Raw genomic sequence first — 6,144 nt, forward strand, 5'->3', positions numbered from 1 at the left:
CGTCACGGATACTACGTCCATGTTTTATACAATCTATGATTAAATAACAAAAGAAGAAGAAAACATTTCATACACGAGGGTAACTCAATGTGCTTTACATTAAAACATTAAAAGCATTGGAGACATTCAGACAAGCATAAAAGAAAACTAAAATGACAAATATAATAAAACAGAAAAGAAAAGGAAAATTAGAAATACATTAAAAATTACATTAAAATTTTAATTTAAAGTGAGTTAAAATAAGCTAAGATAGGAAGGCAGTGTCAAATAAAAAGGTCTTAGTCAGAGTTGGAGCAGACCTACAGCTTTCAGGGAGTGTGTTCCAGATATGTGGTGCATAATGACTAAACACTGCTTCACCATGTTTCCTTCTGACTCTAGGGACTGAAAGCAGACCAGTACCTGATGACCTCAGAGGTCCAGATGGTTCATACAGTAGTAGCAGATCAGCAATGTATTTTGGGCCTAAACCATTCAGTGCTTTATAAACCATCAGCAGGATTTTAAAGTCTATTCTCTGACAGACAGGAAGCCATTGTAGGAACTGGAGTGATGTGGTCTACTTTTCTGGTCCTTGTTAGGACTCGAGCAGCAGCATTCTGTATGAGCTGCAGTCGTCTGATGGACTTTTTAGGGAGTCCTGTAAAGACCCCGTTACAGTAGTCTAGTCTGCTAAAGATAAATGCATGGACCAGTTTTTCTGCATCCTGCTGAGACATAAGTCCTTTAATCCTTGATATAATCTTAAGGTGATAGTAGGCTGACTTTGTAATTGTCTTAATGTGGCTGCTGAAATTAAGGTCTGAGTCTAAGACTACACCAAGGTTTCTGGCTTGGTTTTAACATTTCATCTGTGCAGATTGGAGCTGAGCAGTAACCTTTAACCTTTCTTCCTCCAAAAACAATCATTACAGTTTTTTCTTTGTTTAACTGAAGAAAGTTCTGTCTCGTCCAGTCATTGATTTGTTCAATGCATTTACTCAGTGTTTGTATGGGACTATAATCCCCTGGTGATATGGTGATGTAAATGTGTGTGTCATCTGCATAGCTATGGTATTTTATTTGGTTGTTTCTTATTATCTGACCTAAGAGGAGCATGTAGATGTTGAATAGCACAGGCTGAGCATGGCTGTAAAATGTAAACACACATGCCACGCTGCGTCACAGAAACACCGACATAAAGATGGAGACAGACTCTGACAGTGCTCGCTACTAGCAGCACCTCGTCCTGCTGCTGGTTAACGAGACTGCCACAAAAACAGGCTGTTAATGGCACAGGTGTGTGTGTGTGTGTGTGTGTGTGTGTGTGTGTGTGTGTGTGTGTGTGTGTGTGTGTGTAAAGTCCCTCACAAATCCCATTCCAAATTTCCCTCTCACTTTAAATAACTCTACTCTATCTCCTGCACCTCACATCCGTAACCTTGGAATCATTTTTGACAGCAACCTTTCTTTTCAACACCACGTCACCCAGCTCACTAAAACGGCCTTCTTCCACCTCCGAAACATCGCCCGCCTCCGTCCATTCCTCTCTTTCTCTGCTGCCGAAACCCTTATCCACGCATTCATCACATCCCGTTTAGATTACTGTAACAGCATCCTGTACGGCACATCATCCAAAGTCCTCCACTTATCTGCAATACATTCAAAACTCTGCTGCACGCCTCCTCACCTGCACCCGCTCCCGTGACCACATCACCCTCATCCTCCAACACCTTCATTGGCTCCCCGTCCCCTACCTACCGCATACAGTTTAAAATCCTCCTCCTCACCCACAAAGCCCTCCACCACCAGGCCCCTTCCTTCCCCACTGACCTCCTCCACCACCAGGCCCCTTCCTACCTCACTGACCTCCTCCACCACCAGGCCCCTTCCTACCTCACTGACCTCCTCCACCACCAGGCCCCTTCCTACCTCACTGACCTCCTCCACCATCACACTCCTTCCCGTAACCTGCGCTCCTCACACGCCAAGCTCCTGTCTCCACCTCACAGAACCAAGCACCGAACCTGGGGGGACAGAGCCTTCTCAGTAGCTGCCCCCACCCTCTGGAACTCACTCCCCTCCCATATCCAAAACTGCTCTGACCCTTCAGCTTTCAAATCTCTTTTAAAAACTCACCTTTTTAAGTTAGCTTTTCATTTGTGATTGTACTGTTGTGTTGTTTTGTTTGATCTGTTATTATTATTTTTTTTTACTTGTATTGATTTTAACAATTGTACAGTGTCTTTGAGTTTTTGAAAAGCGCTATATAAATAAAATGTATTATTGTTATTATTATTATGTGTGTGTGTGTGTGTGTGGGTGGGGGGGGGGGTCTGATTATTCGAATAACCGTTGAATAGATGCCAATGATTATCGGGCATTTCAGCACTTTTCATATGCAGGTAAATGAACGTCAGACTGATCAATAATACAGTAACTGGGTGAGGATCAGACGTTTGTAAATGGGGTGAGACGTCAGCAGATAGGCTCCCCATTGTGACAAAGGATCAAACATAGTCCTCATTAAATAACTGCCTAAATGCAGGATAACAAGATATCGACTAGTCTTGGTCTCTGTGAGCTCTGGTCTCGGGCATGGCTAAAGGGATCGCTTTACAACCATAGTTTACAACATACCTTTGAATCTACGCCACTGTGATTGGCTGAATAGGAGGGAGACATCTGATTGGCTACAGACATTGCCCTGCTGAAAAAAAAAATGCATTTGTGAATCTGACCACGGCAGGAGAGTCTCAAACATTCCACACACAAATGCAGTGAGGTTCACAAATTACAAACAGTTGGTAAATGCAGACTGAACAGTTCGTATATAAATGTAACAAGATACAAACGTATCATACATCTGTGGATTTTTATTACATATATATAAAACAATAAATATCAGTGTGTGAATCAGAAATACGTTTGTGAATCTTGTTTTTTATTTGTGGATTTGCTTTTACATTTATATAGAATGATATATATTTGTGTGTGAGTTGAAATACATTTGTGAATCCTTCTGTGTGCATTTGTGATTCATGAGACTGTTCTGACTCCATAAACGGATGTGTCAGGTAGCCAAGCAGCTGCTAACGATTAGCTTAACATCCATCCTGTCATGATCGATTACTCTTAAGTTGTTTTTGGCTGCAAAAGATTTTGCTAGATTTCAAGTTTTGACATGAAGACTTATTGGTGAATGGAATCTGTTGTGCTGTGTGGGACCATATCATTGCACTCCTCACTTTAGTAGAATAAAGTCTTTCATTGATCAATGTGTGGGGTCACTTTAAATTTCCAACATCTGTTAAGATATTAAATGTACCAACCCAAATTTTGTTGATTTGGATGTATGCTTTGGTTTGTTGTCATATTGAAAGGTGAAATTCCTCTTCATCTTCATCTTTCTAACGGAGGCCTGGAGGTTTTGTGTTAAACTGACTGGTGTTTGTAACTGTTCATACTTCTCTCCACCTTGACTAAGGCCCTGGTTCCAGCTGAAGAAAAACAGCCCCAAAGCATGATGCTGCCCCCACCATGCTTCTCTGTGGGTCTGGTGTTCTTTATGTGAAGTGCAGTGTTGTTTTTATGACAAACATACCTTTTGGAATTATGGCCAAAAAGTTCAACCTTGGTTTCATCAGACTATAAAACATTTGATGCTTTTGGGAGACTTCATGTATGTTTTTGAAACATGTTGCCGGGCTTGGATGTTTGTCTTCATAAGAAAAGTCTTCCGTCTTGCCCCCCTACCCATAGCAGAAACATATGAAGAATAGGAGAGATGTTGTCACATGTAGTAAACACATGAAGAATAGGAGAGATGTTGTCACATGTAGTAAACACATGAAGAATAGGAGAGATGTTGTCACATGTAGTAAACATATGAAGAATAGGAGAGATGTTGTCACATGTAGTAAACACATGAAGAATGGGAGAGATGTTGTCACATGTAGTAAACACATGAAGAATAGGAGAGATGTTGTCACATGTAATAAACATATGAAGAATAGGAGAGATGTTGTCACATGTAATAAACATATGAAGAATAGGAGAGATGTTGTCACATGTAATAAACATATGAAGAATAGGAGAGATGTTGTCACATGTAATAAACACATGAAGAATAGGAGAGATGTTGTCACATGTAGTACACAGACAGTACTAGTCAGAAATCCCTGCAGCTCCTTTAATGTTGCTGTAGACCTCTTGGAAGCCTTCCTGAACAGTTTTCTTCTGGTCTTTTCATCAGTTTTGGAGGGATGTTCAGTTCTTGGTAATGTCACTGTTGTTCCATATTTATCAGGGTGCGATTTGTGAAAAAAAAAAAACAGAGAGGGGGGATCTCCAAAAATATGTCACAAATTTTGGTAAGCTTGCAAACAAAAATAAGAATATTCCTTTTTCTGAAACAACCTCTCTCCAACACATTAACATGTAGCCATTATGTATTTTAATTAGTTAATGCATTCACATAAGTAATCAGTTATCACAAAATTACAATAGATGTAAAATCATAGCAATTCTCACCCTGACTTTAACCCAAGTAATAATCTAATGGAACAATTTCCACTTGTATTGGATTCATATTTGACCAGGAGGAGTCTTTCTGTGTGGAGTTTGCATGTTCTCCCCGTGCATGCGTGGGTTCTCTCCAGGTACTCCGGCTTCCTCCCAGAGTCCAAAAACATGCACTCCAGGTTAATTAGTTACACTAAATTGCCCTTAGGTGTGAGTGTGTGTGTGAATGGTTGTCTGTCTTTCCATGTTTTCCCTGTGATTGGTTGGCGACCTGTCCGGGTGTAACCTGCCTTGTGCCCAAAGTCAGCTGGGATATGCTCCAGCCCCCCGTGACCCAAAATAGGATACGCAGTCAAGATAATGGATGGGAGGTCTACAAACACAATTGCACACCAACAAGGCTGATAAATCAAAATAAGTAAATGAGTGTTACTGTATCAGGGAAATATCAAGATGAATGGAACACCTGCATCAACACATTATATAAGAAGGTTCAAGGTTCAAGGTTCAAGGGCCTGAATTCAAACCCTGATATTTGAACTGTCACAAATATGAGCAGTTCAGTGTCCTGAGGAAGAAGCAGGATCACTTTAAGAAAACTGCTGTGAAACCAAACGCTGTCTGCTGTTTGACCTCTGGAGCCAGATTTAGTTTTTGACCATTAGATTTTTGCATTTAGTCAGCAAAGACATGTTGATAATCAGTTACTAAAGATTGTATCTGTTAATATTACTTAAGATTATTATTTATTACCAGGGCTGCAGGCTGCAAGGAACCACTCTGTAAGTGAGTTTTAAATGTAGGCCTGATTCTTTTCTTTTTGAAACACAAAGAGTTGACTTGTATTGGGTGTAAAGAGTTACTAGCCCTTTGAGAAGAACACAGACCCATAAGCTGATGTGAGTTGGACCTTGACATTTAGCTGCCATACAACATAAATCCTTGACTTCAATGATGCATTTAAACACATTTTATTGCAACACATTCACAACAACTACAACAACTTAATGTTGGCAAAAGCCAAATTTTATTTTGCAGTGAGCCCCAGCTGTTGATGCTTGGGCTTATTGTCTTTGTTCTTTGTTCTATTTATTTTTCTTGAAAGGTTTACAGAACCAAGAGATGATTCTGTTCATCTTGGTTTCCCCTGTATGGACCTTCTCTCTGGTTCCTGCCTGCTGCTCCTGCGCATGCAGCTCCAGCTGGGTCAGCTCTCTGCCTGGTTCTGTCATTTCCCTCTTGATGGGGATGTTGAGGCTGTATGGGGTCTCGTCTCCTGGCTTTGTGTCAGGCGCAAAACTCACAGATGGCTTGAGATAGTTCATGATCTCTGAAGATATGAGACTGCAGGCTGACAAAGCAGCCTGAGCGTCCTCCATGAGGTCTTCTCTCTTCAGGCGGGTGTTCGGCAAAACATCTCTCAGTCTGGCTTTGATTGGCCGATGCAGTATCCTGCTAATTTTGACCTCTTCTTTCGGGTCTTTGAGGCGGTTGAGGTGTTTAAGGAAGATTCGGTTCTTCTCGTACTTCTTAGCCTCCTTTTGGAGCAACATGTGGATGTGCTCCACCATCTCATCATCAAAGTCCTGGCTCCTCTGGCTCCTCGGTGTGCAGAAGTTTGGGGGTTTAAAGAGCTTCAAC

The sequence above is a fragment of the Notolabrus celidotus genome, chromosome 12, assembly GCF_009762535.1.
Source record: "Notolabrus celidotus isolate fNotCel1 chromosome 12, fNotCel1.pri, whole genome shotgun sequence".
Classification (NCBI taxonomy): Eukaryota; Metazoa; Chordata; class Actinopteri; order Labriformes; family Labridae; genus Notolabrus; species Notolabrus celidotus.